Here is a 17686-nt window from a genome sequence, read left to right on the forward strand (position 1 = left end):
GGGAGTTCCCTGTCTCCTCTCACCTGCTCTATCGCTCTTGCAGAATGTCTGACTTGCCCCCTCTGGGGCATCCAGGATCGCTCCTCATGCTCGGAAATAGAAGGATTTACACAGAACTCATTGCCCTGTGATCATGGTGAATTATCACTGCCTTCTCTGCCTGGTCTCAAATTCCCTCTCTCCCTTTCAGTAGCCCTCACTTTCTCTCGAGGCAACAAATTTATCTATGGTGAGAAGCAAATGGGAGGAAATAGCTAAAAAAGGATCAAAGAAACATTTATATTAAAAAACAAAAGTCCAGCAACACCAAGGAATATAAGAACATTGCTTTCCTACCTTTTAAGGTTCTATAGCTTTAAATATGAGAATTACCTTTAAAGTAGAGTATTTTCTTTTTTTTTTCCCATCTTGAGTTCAGAAATTCAGAAACTAACCCCCGATGAAATGTCAGTGTCAAATACTGGTCAAGACACTGGAGTCTGAACTAGGGCCCCCACCTGCCGGGCTCCCTGGGACATCGGTCCTACCTGCTGCCTTTGTGCTCCATCCGTCAAACCACAGGCCTGTTCTAGAAGCTACGCAGCTCTGACATTCTCGATGGCTCACGCACAGCATTTGGCCACAAAGCAGTCAAAATAACTTCTCATTTTGTTGCAAATAAATTGGCTAATGTTTCATAGAAACTCAGCACTAAATTAAATGAACCTCAGTCCTCTTTCCAAAGGTCAGAAGTTACAGCATAATGGCTCCTTAGACAAATAAAACCCTGATGTTCTTGAGAAATGTATCTGTTGCACAAAGTGAGTTACATCTTCACAGGCCTAAGAGAATATCCTTTACAGAGGTCCCCTCTGTGCACCTCGACGTTGTAAATGGCAGGCACTGAAGCTCACCAACAGAGAGGTTGAACAGTGGCTTTTTGACCCAACCAAGTCTTGATCAAACGGACATCACATCAGTTTAGACTGGACATCGGTCTGTGAAGTGCCCTAAAACTGTTCAGCATAGAAAAGTCCGGGGCGAAGAACGTTTCCAGTGAACAGGAGGATCAGAGAGAGCGCAATTTGCTGCTCCGGCAATGGTCTGGTGATAAGACCATCACGGTTTTGACAAGTGAAAACTTTAAACTGACATTTTCTATCATTTCACCCAGTTTCCGATTATTTATTGCAAGACTGTCACTGAGCCAGGAAACTGGGAGCAGCTGAGCCCATTCTCAGAGCTGTCAGTTCCACTGAATTGCCTTGCCAGCCCTTCAGCACGTGCCCCTCAAATGTCTACTAACCAAAGATGTGTCCTATTTCCCAAGGATAAACTCAACACCCAACATATGACAAAGGGTAAAAGACATGAAGAATCTCTTCACTTATGCACACGACATTATACTATAACATTAATAATAGATTGGAAAACACATTAGGCCAACTAGGCCTCAACTCCATCACAAGGGATCCATGAAGCTGGTCCCTGAAAAGATCAAGAGCGGGCTGCTCATGCTGGTACTAAGGCCATGTCTGCCCAGGGCCTTTTATTCCCCCACATTCTATCCCATCCCAGTAGCTGAAGGAAGTATGAAGATGCAGCCTAACTCCTGGCTTTCCTAGAGGTTCTTGGTTCCATCAACCAGCGTCAAGAAACAGACAACAGAGGGGCCAGGGAGCAAACTGCAGCCCTGGGACCAAGTCCACCACTCTCTAGACCTTCCACTCTCCATTGACAGGGGTCTAAGAGGAGAACAGAAACTCTGAGACCCTTATCATCTTGTCCCTGTGGGATCAAGAAGGCAATCCCGACATTTATCTGTCTCTTGCCCTTGCAACCTCTTCAAGACTCTCAACCAGTTTCTACTTTAAAGTCACTGAAGCCAATCACATGAGACCCCTTCCTTGTATTTATGTCAGCTCAGCGAGCCCTAGACCACTAGGATGCTCTTATCCACAGGCCTCGAAGTCCCGCCCACCTGCTGCTGTCTGTCCTCAGCTCCTACCCAGCTCTGCAATCCTTTCTCTGCGCCCCCTGGAATTCATGGCCCACCACTGGCAAAACTTCCTAGATAGTCAGTTTCCAGTGCACTCAGGGCAAAAAAAGTTGTGTAGTCATTCTTTTCACCAGCCATTCCCTTTGCCTAGAATACTCTGACCTCTAGATATGTGTGGCTAACTTCATCTTTCTAAGACTTTGCTCAAATGAGGCCGTCTCAACAAGGTCCACTCATTATAACTGCAACCCCCCTGCTCCGGCAACCCTCACCCACAGGACTCTGCTCCATTTTCTTCTACAGCATATGTCACTTTCTATCATGCTACATGCTCATTTCTTATACGTACTATTTCCTCTCAGCAGAATGAAAATATATGCTCTTCAGGGAGGGACTTGGGGCTGTCTTATTTGATGACATACCTCAAGCTCCTTTAGAATAATACCTAGTACAAGGTAGACACACAGTAAAATTTATTAAAATCACCAAAGCAGTGCAAGAAAGACAAAGTGTTATTAGTGAATAAAGGTGAACGACACACTACTCCTCTTGCCTCACTTCTAATGGTACAAAATAAAAGGACTTAAAGGATTTAATATTTTGGGGATGTTGAATAGACTTGGAAAATATGGTGTGATCATTACTCTCCAGAAGCTAATGAAGATGAACAAGTACATTTCCACAGAAGAGGGTACAGGTGTGTCTGAGCACAGAAGGGGTGGCCAAAATACCTTGGGATCAGAGTCTCATTACATTGGGAGGTGAGAGGAAGGTAGGAAGGTGACACGGATTGGCTGAGGGACTGACAGAGGAGGGAAGAGGCAATAGATGAGTCAGGGTCAGGATACAAAGAAATTTATGAACTCTCAAAAAAGGGGGAATTACTCCACTAGTAGTGGTCAGCTGGTATACACAGGGGCATAGGAAGTGTGCACCCATGTGTATTTTTTCTCATTTAACCTCATGACAAATTGATGGAAGTAGATATTATTCTATCCCTTTATATATAATAAAATTTGAAACTCTTGAAGTTACCTAAACCATCCAAGGACAATCATGAACACATAAGACCCAAAGCTGTTAAGCCAGGTCGGTCTGGCGCTATAGCCGATGTTTATCCATGAGGAGCTGCCCTCTCCTCTTCTATAACGCTAGAATGTTTGAAGTTAATCCTTTCAACAGGAAAGCTAGGGCAGTCTGCTTATTCCTGGCCCTAATTCTTTCCTCACCTCATGTTACATTCACAGCTCTCTGCACACTCAGTATGCCCTTCAATGTAAATAATAACTGTGTCTTCAACTTCTCAATTTTTTCTTTTATGAAATTCTCTTTCCCTTACTCCTAGTTTTTTTTCTGTCCTGGTAATGCCAGTTAGGTTACTTATGAAGTTTTGGATTCTATCTTCCATCCATTTTTTCTATCCTACTTGGTGACTCTTTATCCTTTGGTGATACTCAATGGCCTTCTGTTGACTTTAAACCCAGGCTTTCTAACTGGTTTGGCCTTTGTGGCTTTCCATGGCCTCTGACCCATATGAAGATTTAACTACTTACTTTAAAATTCCTTCTACTCTTTAAACTCTGTTCTGTCCAAGTATTAGTTTTCCAGTTTGCTGAGTGTTTTTTTTTTTTTTTTAAATGTTCTGGCCTCGCTGGATGTTTTTGATTTGAGATTTTCAGTTTGTTTGTCTAGGGATGTTACCTCTTATTGTTATTATTTTTTAATACTGAACAGGGCTTCTTTTTATTAATATATAATGTATTATTAGCCCCAGGGGTATAGGTCTGTGAATCGCCAGGTTTACACACTTCACAGCACTCACCATAGCACATACCCTCCCCAATGTCCATAACGCGCCCCCCTCCCCGCCTGCAACCCTCAGTTTGTTTTGTGAGATTAAGAGTCTCTTATGGTTTGTCTCCCTCCCAATCCCATCTTTTTTCATTTATTCTTTTCCTACCCCTCAAACCCCCCACGCAGCATCTCCACTTCCTCATATCAGGGAGATCATATGATAGTTGTCTTTCTCCGATTGACTTATTTCGCTAAGCATAATACCCTCTAGTCCCATCCAGGTCATCACAAATGGCAAGATTTCATTTCTTTTGATGGCTGCACATGTCACCTCTTATTTAAAATAGCTTTCTTCTGGTGGTTGTGGAAAGGGAACAGAGTGTACTACTGGGTGGGATACATCAGTAATTTGTCTCCTTTACCTGGGGCTCCTGGTTGCTCTACCGGGTGGCACAGTCAGCTTTGGCTTTGCATGGCCACAACAGTCTGGGAAGAAACACTACCGCTTTGCACTGCTGAGTGCCTCTCAGTAGCCAGACTAGCCTGGCTACTCCAAATGCAGCTCTCCAGTCAATTCTCTTGGTGCCCCATGTTGATAGCCACGTGTGGGGTTGCATCTGCCCTAAACCCCCCACCACAGCAGCACACTTCTCTGCCACGGCTGGGCTTTGTTTCATTTTGCTTTCTCATAGATTGCCTTCCATTTGCTTTCCCTCCCTCAGGAATCTTTCAAACTTTTTCCTGTCACTTCCTGGATTCTGAAAGGGGAGGACGGGTGGATCAGGTAAGTGTTCTTAGCCCATCCTCCTGACTCAATCTTCCTGTCTCTTTTTAAATCCTTTTTTAGTTTTATAATGCATTACAGATTATCCCTTAATCCTCAAAGCCCCTGTCTGAAGCAGACATTTTTAATTTTACAGGTGAGAAAAATGAGGTTAAAAGATGGGAACCTGTCTAATTCGTAATTGTCTTCTGTAGAGATCAGAGGAAGACCGATATCAACACTAGGACTGAATCCTGTCCATGTCTCAATCAAGAGTCCAAGATAAGGATATCTTGTTGCGATGGTTTTGGCAATTTTGGGGGGTGGGGAGGTGAATCAGGAATTCATCCCAGAATTGATCTTTAGTGGATCTCTTCCAAAATTAAATTAGTAAATTCTGCGCTGTTGAAATTTAACATAAAAGGGTTGGTGTTTTTCTGGATTGTCTTGGCTCATTCCTTTGAGAAAAAATTTTATCTATAATCCTTTGACAAAAATTAATATTTGAGCAGGCATTTAGTGAAAATTCATTATGTGACAGGAAAAACTACAGGAAGGGGCACACATGGCCCAGGTAACAGTTCTAGTCCGGCGGGCCGCAGGCCAGTGCTTCCATTCTTCTTGGAGCCTGGGATCCTCACGCAACCATTAAGAATTTTTATAGATACAGCAAAACAGATTAAAAGTCATACTTAAAATGAAATTCTGGGACTACTCTCATTTTCCCATTATGACAGATAACAGAAAGATCTGAAATTCCTTCAGGGTAAGTGACTAAAAAACGTCCAATACGCTCTCACTGAGTCCTACTTCTCGAATAGTCCTTTTATAATATTTAATAATATTTTCCAGGGAAGATGCTGAATAAATACATTTCAAACTCGGTTGCACAGGTCAGATGGGAGAAGTCTAGTCATTTGCTCACTGCTCTGCTACATTTGGACCTTCCAAATGTGCTTGGTCACTCCAGCTCCTACTGGGGCTACTCTCTGAACTGAACCACTGCCCTCTGAGATGGGAGAGGTCAAAGCATGACTTTATTCCCATCTTCTGTGTTCTGCTAAGTGTGTTGCAGATCTAAATGCAAGGCTATTCATCTTCTGCCCCTCTTCCCCTGAGGACTACAAATTTGGACAATGTAGCTTTGATATGGGAGGGAGGCAAGGGCCAGCTGCTCTTCCTAGACACACATGGGGTTCACAGTATCCCATTGTGGGACAGGCACCCAGTGGTGATATGTCTGTCCTCGGGGAGTTTATGGTGTGAGGACAATGCACTGAATGGGAAGGCTGTACAAGGCTTACCCTTAGAGAATTTGCTTCATCCCTCTCTTGCTGGTGTATCCATCTCTAACTTAGCGCTCTCTTAGAGCATTAATACAATCTGCATCTCCAAAATTGGAGGGGGAGATGAATCATGAGAGGATGTGGACTCTGAGAAACAAACTGAGGGTTTGGGAGGGGCGGGGAGTTGGGAGATGGGTGAGCCTGGTGGTGGGTATTAAGGAGGGCACGTATTGTGTGGAGCACTGGGTGTGGTGCATTAACAATGAATCTGAGAACACTGAAAAAATAAAACAAATAAAGTAAGGGCTGTGGACTCCCAGGAGCCCCTGCCATCCTACAGGGGGCCCACCAAGTCAAACTATTCTTGTGAAAACAAGCGAACACTGTTCATCTTTTCACTGTGCTCATATTTCAAGCAATGTGGTGGGTAAAATTTTCAGTGCTTTGGCAAGAACCAAGGCAATGGCATCAAACTATACTAACAGTTAAATTAAGAAAAGTACTATCATTTACAAAATATCTTGTAAAACAGTAAGAACTGCTAATCTTAATAAATCTCAACTGTTAAGTCCATGCCTTTTCATGATTTTGCGTGATGACATGAAATTGTGCTTACAGGAGCTCTGCTGCTGGGTGCAGGACAGGCTGAGTTCAGGCTCTGCTCCCAGCACCCCTTTCTACTTGCAGGACTGAAGCACACCAGACCACGGCTACGCAGACTTACAGATGTGGCTGGTGTGTTCTCAAAAATGAATGAAGTGAGCTTGTCGCTTCAAGAAAAAATGACAGTATTTGTTACCAATGATAAAATTCAAGCTTGCAGGTATGAACTACAAATCTGAAAAATTATTTACCCCTGTAAACTGAGAGCAAGCCAGTACTTAAAGACTTCTCTATTGAGACTGGTGGGGGTAAAAACGAATATGATTTTTTTGATATTGCACAAGGAAATGTGTCACAGCATTGTGAAAATATGCACAACTCAGTGAATGAGGACTTTTTAAATGACCATTTTTCCAAATCCACCGAGGGTAAATGGACCAAGGTATTTTAACGTAACTGAGTACGAAAAGTTTATGGACATGGTTTCAGAACCCATATTAAAGCTAACCTTTAAGAAACTAGCACCTGCCAAGTTTTGGTGGACTATCAAAGACTAGCCACAGTTATGGGGAACGCTGTCAAAATACTTTTCTCTTTTCTAGCCAGGTATATGTTGTCCCAACTACTTCAACCAAAACAACGTATAACATCAAACTGAATACAGAGGCAGATGTAAGAATCTAGTTAGCTTCTGTTAAGCCAGACATTAAAGAGACGTGCAAAATATAAATCAACGCCACAATTCTTACTAATCTTTGTCTTAGAAAATAGTGAATTTTCCATAAAAATAGATTATTTAATGTTAACATGCAATGGGTTAACTCCTGTAATATATTTCATGATTAGTAACTTTTTTATTTTTTTTTTTTTAAGATTTTATTTATTTATTTGACAGACAGAGATCACAAGTAAGCAGAGAGGCAGGGAGAGAGAGAGGAGGAAGAAGGCTCCCTGCTGAGCAGAGAGCCTGATGCGGGACTCAATCCCAGGACCCTAGGATCATGACCTGAGCTGAAGGCAGAGGCTTTAGCCCACTGAGCCACTCAGGTGCCCCTAATAACTATTTTTAAATGTTTCTGTTTTAATTTCAAATATGGTAGATGTTAGCAGATACAAGCCATACATGCCAAACCACAGTGACTCTAATTTTTGAGAGTATAAAGTATAAAGGAGTCTTGAGGTACAGGATGCTTGTTGGCAGGAAGTGTGAGGAAGGTAGAGTGACTATTACATACTTGCCTGAAGAATGATTCTTTTATCTGGAAAAACGTCTCACCGTCCATGTAATGATGGGGAGGAAGGGCTCACTCACAGAGCTAGTCCGGTGGACAGAGCTCAGTGTCACAACTGCCTGGCCCTAGATCTCACACACACCAGGACTGAAAATCTAGATATTATGGGGTAGACAGGCAAAAAGAGTCAAAGGAAACTTAGACTTCTTATAAGCAAGGCAGATGTGTAGATCCTCCAGACCCATCAGGCACAGTTTTAACACGAGGGTAGTTTCAATCCCCTCGCTGGTACATGTCACTTTTTAGTGTCTAAAATGTAAGAAAACAAATATACACTGAGGTTTGAAATAAATAACTCTCTTTAGGACTAAAAATTACAGACATGTGTCAATAATTGGAATATTTAAATATTCCACTTAAATGGCCAGGTATTATTTATAGTTTAATCAGGGAATCCCTCTTTCTCTGAGAGGAAGCTTCAGTAATTGTATTAGCACAAAATTTTAAGGTCTGACTTTCAGAATTCTGAACCTTTCAGAGCTGACATCATTAACCTGTCAGACATTCCATTGCTTGGAAGAAGACCCATCACAAGACTGACAGGGGAGGGAAAACAAAGGCAAATTTAAAAATGATGTTGCCAGATGTCTGGGTGGCTCAATCGGTTAAGCCTTGGAATCTTGGTTTCAATTCGGGTCGTGACATCGAGCCCTGTCTCGGGCTCCACGCTCCACACAGTCTGCTTCACTCCCTCTCCCTCTCCTCCTGCCCTGATTTGCAAGTGTGTGTGTTCTTTCTGTAATAAATAAATAAATCTTTAAAAATAATTTTACTATGTTTTTTAAGCTCAGAAATAAGATTTGGTAAAAAGAGTAAGTGGAAAATGGGGTTTAAAACAATGTGGGGAATTCGTTCAGCTCCCTAATCAATTAAGAGTTAATACAAATTTCAGTTTACAATGGAATCCTATTTTAAAAATGGGTTGATACCAAATACATACCCCATGAACATATTTTAAAAATTGTAATTGACATTTTTTCTCCTTTGTTTTCAGAGACAAAATAGGATTGTAAAGATTTACTTACGTACTTGAGAGCAAGCCAGCAAGCAGGGGGAGGAGCGGGGGGAGGGAAGGAGAGAGAGACTCTCAGAGCCCCACCGAGCGTGGAGCCCAACAGGAGACTCACTCCCCACCCCGCACCCCCGCGGTCCCCCGTCCTCCAGATCATGACCTGAGCCAAAACCAAGAGTCAGACGCTCAACCGCCTGAGACACCCAGGAGCCCCTCAGGGATGAAGCAGGCTTTTAAAAGGACGGGTGAGAAAACAGAGCTTTTTCTTCTTTATTAATAAACTAATAACTTAAAACAAAACAAACGAAACTGGTTATATTTAAATATGTGTTAGCCCTTTAATTTTGTAAAACTGAGACTATTACAATCTGAATTTTACTGGGACATTAACAGCAGTTCACAATTCTGGAAGAATCAGCCAAGTCTCGTCACTGCTGAGGCGCGCCCGCGGCCAGCGCGCAGGCGCACACAGCCGGCACGCACCCGACTTCCGGCCCTCGGGTCCCGCCGCCCGCCGCCTCCCTTTACTGAAGCCAATGCTGCGAGCCGCGCGCCTGAGGCAGGCGTTCCTCCGTTCAGTCAGGGACTCCGTCACACAGAATGCCCACCGTCATACAGCTTATGCTATGATGCGAGCGCGGACAACGAGCAGCTTGTAGGCACACACAGTGAGGGTAAGAGCCAGCAGACCTGCCTGGCCGGCCGAGAGCTGTTCCCTCACAGCGCACCCGAGAGCGGCCGGCAGGGTGTGCTGTCAGCAGGTCGGGAAGGCGAGGACGGAGGCGCAGCCCGCGCCTGAGGGGGCAGGGCCCCAGCAGCGGCCGTCGGGTGTAGGAGGTGGGCACGTTCCTGGGCCTCGCAGGGCCAGAAGGGCAGAGCGGCTGGCACAGAGCCTCGGCGGGGAGGCGTCCCGGTCGGTGGGAAGAAGGCGGAGCTCCCAGTCCTACAACCGCGGATGAGGAGGGAAGTGACAGGGACGGTCCCACTAACCAGCTCGCGCGGGGGCGATCAGGGGCCGGGCCAGGCACCCGCCAGGTTGGAGGAGCCTCTCTGACTTCTGGGACGGGAAGCCACCGTCTGGAGACGCCGCTGCAGGCACCGCAGACATAAATCTGGAGTCCTCGCCACACACGCGGCCCTTAAACCCGGGGAGGAAGACAGCCCTGGGGGCCTGCACGCAAAGGCAGGGGGCGCAGACTTGGGATTGGGAAGGTTCCCTGGGTTTTGAGGCCTGTCCTTGCATTCGGAAGTAGTGTCACCTTGGGCAGGCAGCCTGTTGACGTTCAGCGGCTACAAGTGTCTGAAAACAAAAGGTGCTCAATAAGAGCACTGCAGGAAGGAATGAGGGAGTGTCTGGCTCACAGCTCCTGCTCAGGACAGACCGATGAGTAATAATTAAGTGAGCTCCTGTCCACAAAACACTTGTCCCGGGCTTGCCATGTCGTCGGAACAAAATAAACGGTGACTATTATTCTTAACCCTACTGTGGTAATTACAGCTGCAAAGCCTCATTTCAGACGTAACAATTACTTTGTCAAATAAAAAGATTTTAAATGTTAACACAGGTTCGCCACATAATCAGAGACTGAGTTCGCGGTTTACAGCTGATGCTCCACTTCTCCACCGTGAAATGCTTGGGAATTCGCCCCCACTACAAAGTGCAGGAACTTAGAGGTGCTTTGCTGAATCAAAGGGAAGAAATCGACCCGGAGAGACCACGTGGCCCATCCCCTGGCTTCAGGCTAAACTGTCTTAACCCTCTGAGAGCAATGATTCTCTCTCCACTTTCCAAGACTTCCAGAAATGAAGCCCGAGTAACCTGCCACAGTAACACACCTGAGCAGCCCTGCCAGAAAGTACTTGTTTCATGTTTAACCTTAATCTCTCGTGAGACACTCAGAACCCTTTTTCTTTCCTTCTGTTCTCCACAGAGGTGGAAAGTACCACCTTCTGTGTAAGACAGCTCAGGAAGACAGATCTGCACAGACGGAATGGCCAGGAAGCCTGTGCCCTCCAAGTGCCTGGCAAGCCTGATTCACGGAGGACCTACTTCAACAACCAGGACCGGCCGATGCTCACCTTTGGGGGCCGGACCTGCGAAGATTTAACGTAAGAGTAAGAGCAGACAACACTTGCCAAATGCCTACTGTGAGCCAAGATCGTGTTAGGTACTCCCCACAAAGGATCTTTCATCTTTAGAACAAATTTACAATTGGGTATTATCTCTGTTTTAAAAGTTTAGGTTAAAAAATAGTAACACTTTTCCACTCTTAAAGAAGAGACTCTTACTTGTTACACTATCTCTTGAGAAAGATGGTCTTAGTAGAAGTTAATGAAATTCAGGTATCTTCACTGAACATTGTTCAGCAGATACTTATGGAACAGCAGCTATGTCCCAGACACTGGAGATGCATCAGTGAAAAAGATTTGGTCATTGGGTATTTTTTGTTTGTTTTTTAAGCTCTTATTTATTTGTTTACTTATTTATGTTTGTCTATTTTTATTTGAGAGAGTGTGAGTGAACGAGAGAGAGGAGCAGGAAGAAGGGCAGAAGGAGAAGGAGAAGCAGGTTCCCCACTGAGCAGGGAGCCCAATGCAGGGCTCAATCCCATGACCCCGCGATCATGACCGGAGCCAAAGGCAGAGGCTTAACCGACTGAGCCACCCAAGATTTGGTTTTTGTGATAAAACTCGCTTGGTCTGGTGTGCAAATCAGACAATGTTAAGTGGGCAAAGGGAATAATGTGACAAATGAGACACCCAGAACTCTAAAGGAACTCAGAGGCAGGGTGTCTGAATCAGTCTTCGTGGATACGAGCAAGCTTCCTGGAGGAGGAAAGGTCTAAGCTGACTCCAGAGGGAGGAGCCAGGCAAGGAGAAGAAAAGAAAGGCGTTCCAAGCAGAACCACAACATTCACAAAGTATCCAGTCAGAGACAAGAAGTGACTTCTCTAAAGTCAGGTGTCTACAGCGCCATGGAATCAGGGTTAAGTCTAGTTAACGTCACCTCCCAGACTGATTCTTTCCACACCACTAACCTTGCACCACTATCTAAGAACTGTCTCACCGTATACTCGAAAAAGTAGGAAATACGTTTGGGTCCTTTTTTTTTTTTTTTTAAAGCCATGTAATTCTGGGAGACCAAGAGACGATGGGAATTAGCTATCCCAGAGAGCTCTGGAGTGCCGGACATGTCCTCTTGGTTGTAGGGGTGCACACACAGGTAAGCAGTCACAGAACCACACACTTCGGGCAGGTGTGAATTTATGTGCTTTGCTGTATATACATTATATATAATGTTATTAATTATATTAATATTAATTATTGTTGTTAAAAACAAGAAAGTCTTAGAGAACAAAAAAAACCCCCTAATTTATATGCTAAAAAGTAAGGTCATTGGGACACCTGGGTGGCTCAGTTGGTTAAGCAGCTGCCTTCGGCTCAGGTCATGATCCCAGCGTCCTGGAATTGAGTCCCACATCGGGCTCCTTGCTCGGCAGGGAGCCTGCTTCTCCCTTGCCTCTGCCTGCCATTCTGTCTGCCTGTGCTCTCTCTCTGACAAATCAATAAAATCTTTAAAAAAAAAAAAAGTAAGGTCATTTGTTGTCTGTTTAGCACAATTTTCCTTTCTTTCTTACCAAAAGACTCCTTATAAGATGGGGGTATGGTGCTAGTGATAAGGCATCAGTCCCCAAAACTTCCTTTCTTAGATACTTCCGCAAGTGACACAGAAGCAAACGCACGGACTGAACCTTCTGGGAAGTTTCCTAACAGAAGGCTGACCCAGCCAGGAGGTACGGTCTTTTCCTCTTCCTCCTCCTCCTTTCTGCCCAAGCCCCACTGTGATGGTTGACACCTCAACAGCCATATGGAGACTGGGAGGAGCCTCAGGACACAGGGTGGAGAGACAGGAAAGAAGGGGCCTGGCACTTAGTAACTGTAAAGATGTGTCCCAGAAACCTGCAGTTGCTTACATTCTCACACGAGAGAAAAGAAAACTCTCATTTGTTTCAGTTTATGGGTAATTCAGAGCTCATCTTAGTCCTAAAAGACAGATACATTCTGAAATAAGGGATGTTGAGTATCTCTTTTTCTAACGCAGAAACATCCAACTATGCTTTTTTATTTGAACATCAAACTCCTCTGTTGTGCTACTTCTTCCTATCAAAACCCTGCTTAAAAGGTTGCAGATGGATCTCCATACCTTAAAAAAACAAAACAAAACAAACAAAAAAAAAAAACTATGAATTTTGATTAGATTCCAGGAAAAAGGGAAGAGTAAAAAGGAAAGAATTTGTTTACAAGAGTATCTTTAGTTCACATTGTGCCTTTCTTCTTCAACAGCCCTGAGCCATGCCTGCAAGCCAGTCTCAGTGATGCTGGGTGTCTGTTTCCCAGCCCCACACACTGATGCTGGTGGCACGATGTCCATGCATGCCTAACGTGACTCTCTTTAGAGACTCATACTTTCATTTTTTTTTTAGAATTTTAATAATTTTTTAGATTTCTTTTCAGCATAACAGAATTCATTGTTTTTTTGTTTTTTTTTTTAAGATTTTATTTATTTATTAGACCGAAATCACAAGCAGACGGAGAGGCAGGCAGAGAGAGAGGAAGGGAAGCAGGCTCCCTGCTGAGCAGAGAGCCCGATGCGGAACTCGATCCCAGGACCCTGAGATCATGACCTGAGCCGAAAGCAGCGGCTTAACCCACTGAGCCACCCAGGCGCCCCAGAATTCATTGTTTTTGCACCACACCCAGTGCTCCATGCAATACGTGCCCTCTATAATACCCACCACCTGGTTTCCCCAACCTCCCACCCCCCGCCCCTTCAAGACCCTCATTTTTTTAAAAAAGATTTTATTTATTTATTTGACAGGGATCACAAGTAGGCAGAAAGGCAGGCAGAGAGAAAAGAGGAAGCCCGCTCCCCGCAGAGCAGAGAGCCCGATGCGGGGCTTATCCTGGTATCACGATGAGCAGAAGGCAGAGGCTGTAAGCCACTGAGCCACCCAGGCGCCCCGTCATACTTTCATTTTTTAAGCAGGTTTCTTTTCTTAGTGTCATCATTTTGGAAGACAGCCTAGAATTAACAGTTATGAACCAGGCTTTGGAGTTGAACAAAGGTATTATCAGAAGCCAGGCTCCAGCATTTACTGTGTATATAAACTGAGGCAAAGTTAATCCAATTTTCTCACCTGGAGACAAGTTTTAAAACTAAATCTTTCAGGGGCATCTGGGTGCCTCAGTTGGCTAAGGGTCTGCCTTTGGCTCAAGTAACGATCTCAGAGTCCTGGGATCGAGCCCCACGTCTGACTCCCTCCTTATCAGTGAGTCTGCTTCTTCCTCTTCCTCCCCCCACTTGTGCTCTCCCTCTCAAATAAATACAATCTTAAAAAACAAAACAAAACAAAAAGCTAAATCTTTCATAAGATTGCTGTCAAATTCATATAAAATAATGTGGTGCATATATACCTCAAGGACAGTCATTATTAGTATTATTAAAGCAGAGGGGCGCCTGGGTGGCTCAGTGGGTTAAGCCGCTGCCTTCGGCTCAGGTCATGATCTCAGAGTCCTGGGATCGAGTCCCGCATCGGGCTCTCTGCTCAGCGGGGAGCCTGCTTCCTCCTCTCTCTCTGCCTGCCTCTCTGCCTGCTTGTGATCTCTCTCTGTCAAATAAATAAATAAAATATTAAAAAAAAAAAAGAAAAAGCAGAGGTTCTTCCTAAACAAGTATTATTTTTCTCAGTTCTTATTTCGATGTTACATCATTTATTTCTGCTTAGAAAGAGAGGACCTCACATTCAGTGATACAAATCTAACGACAACAACAAAAAAAAAAACCCAGCAGCTAAAGGTTTCCTTCTGTTTGCACAGTGCTCCACAATTTCATAACCTTATTTAAGTTTCCAGAGGTAAGTACTGTTTTGTCTACTCACTTTATCAATTAAATACAAGGTTTCCTGAGGCTTACTTCCGGGCTGGCTCCATTCGCACAACAGAAGACAGAGCCGGGTTCAGTTAGACCTGCCTTTGACTCACACATCAGTATTTGTACCACAGCTGTCAACTGCAACAATGAATTCATCTCACAGAAACACTAACATTTAGAATGAAGATTTCTTATGAAAAAAACACAAGGAAACAGATCTGTTTTTTATAACATTTTTCTGGCAAAAGAGGATATAAAAATTGTTATCAATTATGTATATCGCCACGAGACATCCCAAGAAATTCTAATGCGAATTCTCTGTATGAAGCATCAAGACTGTGGATTAGAATGTGATGGAATATAACTGTCAAGACAGATGGGAGTTTTGGGGGGGAGCCCGTGAAGGCAAAGGGTCAGAGATGGGTCCCCAAGTGACAACGAGGTTGGGAAGGTTGCAGAGAAGTTATTTCAGAAGCATTAAATATGTACCTACAAGTTTAAAAAATAGAAGATATTTTGGACAGAGAACAAAATGGGGGTTGGGTTGATGAGCCTATTTACTTGTATCTGTGAAGACCCATGTCCAACTACATTGTGTGCCAAGGCACATAATCTCTCCATACTGGTCCCTTTGGCTCTTTCCATTGCATTCAAAATGGTCTGTCAACATTTTATGAGCAATTTGCAGTATTTCATGGAATCGTTTGTTAATGGGAGTGTTCATGGGATCTTGAATTTGTTTTTGTAGCCAGTGCTTCCATCTGCTCTATGGAGGTATCTTCTGGAAGAGATTTCTGACACATCCGATAGTGGGATATCAAAGCAATTTTGTGTTACTTTTAAAGAAATTTGATTGTGATCAACAATATCTATGCACGTGAAATATTACGTGAGTATGGAAGGAACCTCATTTGACTTTTTGTGGGATTTTCAGCATCCTTGTGAGACAATGTAGGACTAGCAAATGGTTCTCAGTCTTTCTGGAGAAGCTGGTAGACACTAACTTGCATCAATGCGCATATCAAATCATTCAGTCTCACTCTTCAAATATGTAGAATTAAGATAATTTTCAGCTATTCCACCCATAACAATTGTTTTTAAATTCAAATCCAACATTAAGAAGTTCAAATCATATACCTACTCTGTTTTTAAATTACTGATGTGAAGTTAAATTCTCTACCTTCCCATTTTAGTCAATAAACATTTACTGAGCATTTTCTGTTTTAGGGGCTGTGCTAGGCACTGGGGGGGATGGTATGACGGTAAAAAACTTCAAGCAGACAGACACTGATCAGAGAAATTAGTTCAACATAAAATTGCAGCTATGAAGAAAAATTGCTTAATATCATGAGAAAATACAATCACAGCACACTTGGAAAAAAATCATTCAGCTGCAGTACAGAGAAATGACAGGAAAGTGGTTATAAGTGGAGGTGGGGCAAACAGCACAGAGGCTACTAGTATTCTAGAAGCAAACAAGATGATGCGGGCTTGGACCAGCATGGTGGTGGTGGGCATGAAGCACAACTTGGTCTAAAAGAATCAAAAAACCATGTCATATTCTTTAGCCTGGTATTCGGGTCCACCACAAACTAGCCTCTACTGATCTTTCTCTGGACACTTTCTGCACTCTCCTGAGGCACTTGAGGCCTAAGCCTCGCTGAGGACAACTTATTATCAGCACACACCAAGTCAGTGCCCTTCACCAAACTGTTCCACTGGCTTGCTCCCTTCTCCCCTTTCTGGATTGCCAGATGCCGGGTAAAACGACCATCTATGGTCAGCGGCAGTTAAGTAGATGACGACTAGACACCAACTCAGACTGGGAGCTTTGTAGCAAGTACTTTTTACAAGTTTTCTTAGTTTCATCCATGTTACTGCAACCGCCATGATTCTGTTCCTTTTCACTGCTGAACAGCGTTTCATGGTCTGAAGACATTATGGCTTATCCCTTTGTGGAAGGGCATCTGGGCTGTTTCCAGATTCTGGCTCTCAGAAATAAAGTCACTTTCAACACTGTTAAATAAAGCTTTTTCTCAGTACATATTCTTATTTCTCTGGGATAAAATTATTAGGAGTAGAATTACTGCTATATAGGATACATATATTTTCAACATTTTTAAAGAAACTGCCAATCTTCTCATCGTCATGCTGCTCTATTCATGTATGAATTTTTTAGATGCCCAATAACCTTGTCAACATTTGATGTTGTTAATTTTTATTTTAGCCATTCGAGTGCAAGTATAGGATATCTCACTGAGGTTTTGATCTGTATTTGCACTTCCTCCATGACCTATGACTCCGACCACTTTTGCATATTCTTCATGGCTGTTTGAATATCTACTTCTGTAAAATTTCTGCTCTAGGTTTTCTTATAAAAATTGGGTTATGTTTTTCTTGATGAGTTGTATAGTTTCTTTATATCGTATAGATAAAAGTCCTTTGTCAGATGTATGTGTTGCAAAGATATTTTCCTTGAGACTGTGGCTTATTTTCTAATGATGTCCTCTGATTAGAAGATGTTTGAAATTTTGATAAAGTCAAATTTCTAAATCTTTTCTTGATTTCTATTGTTTCAATATTTTCTTCTATAAGCTTTATAAATTTAACCTGAAATCTCTAACCATCTCAAATTAACATCTGTAAATGTACGAGGGTGTGTGTGTGTGTGTGTGTGTGTGTGTGTGTGTGAAATCAAAGCTATCCCCACCTACACAAATACCTGTCACAGCATTACTTACAGAAAACATAATTCTTTACCCACTGAATTGCTATGGTCCCCTTGAAAGCAATTATGTGCGGGTCCACTCCTGGATACCCACTGGCCTGTTACCCCTTCCACAGCACCACCCTGGCTTCACTATTGGGGTTTTATACACCGAAAAAGTCAGTATTCCAGACTTGTTCTTCATTATTGACTACTTTGGCTATTCTAAGTCCTCTGAATTTCATGTATTTTAGAACCATCTTATCATTTTATACCAAAAAGAAACAAAACCCCAAAACAAACAAAAAAACAAACCAAA

At 43.2% G+C, this 17686-nt stretch overlaps 1 protein-coding gene and 1 long non-coding RNA gene across 6 annotated transcripts in view; one reads left to right on the plus strand and one right to left on the minus strand.

Annotated features, from left to right (window-relative positions):
- Positions 1-17686, minus strand: part of KHDRBS3 (KH RNA binding domain containing, signal transduction associated 3) — a 186393-nt gene that overhangs the window by 13218 nt on the left and 155489 nt on the right. The window lies entirely within an intron of this gene.
- Positions 10117-17161, plus strand: LOC131826375 (uncharacterized). The gene is made up of 3 exons (XR_009351555.1): positions 10117-10837; positions 12439-12522; positions 15409-17161. It is a non-coding gene; the product is annotated as an uncharacterized LOC131826375 (long non-coding RNA).

The sequence above is a fragment of the Mustela lutreola genome, chromosome 3, assembly GCF_030435805.1.
Source record: "Mustela lutreola isolate mMusLut2 chromosome 3, mMusLut2.pri, whole genome shotgun sequence".
Taxonomy (NCBI): Eukaryota; Metazoa; Chordata; class Mammalia; order Carnivora; family Mustelidae; genus Mustela; species Mustela lutreola.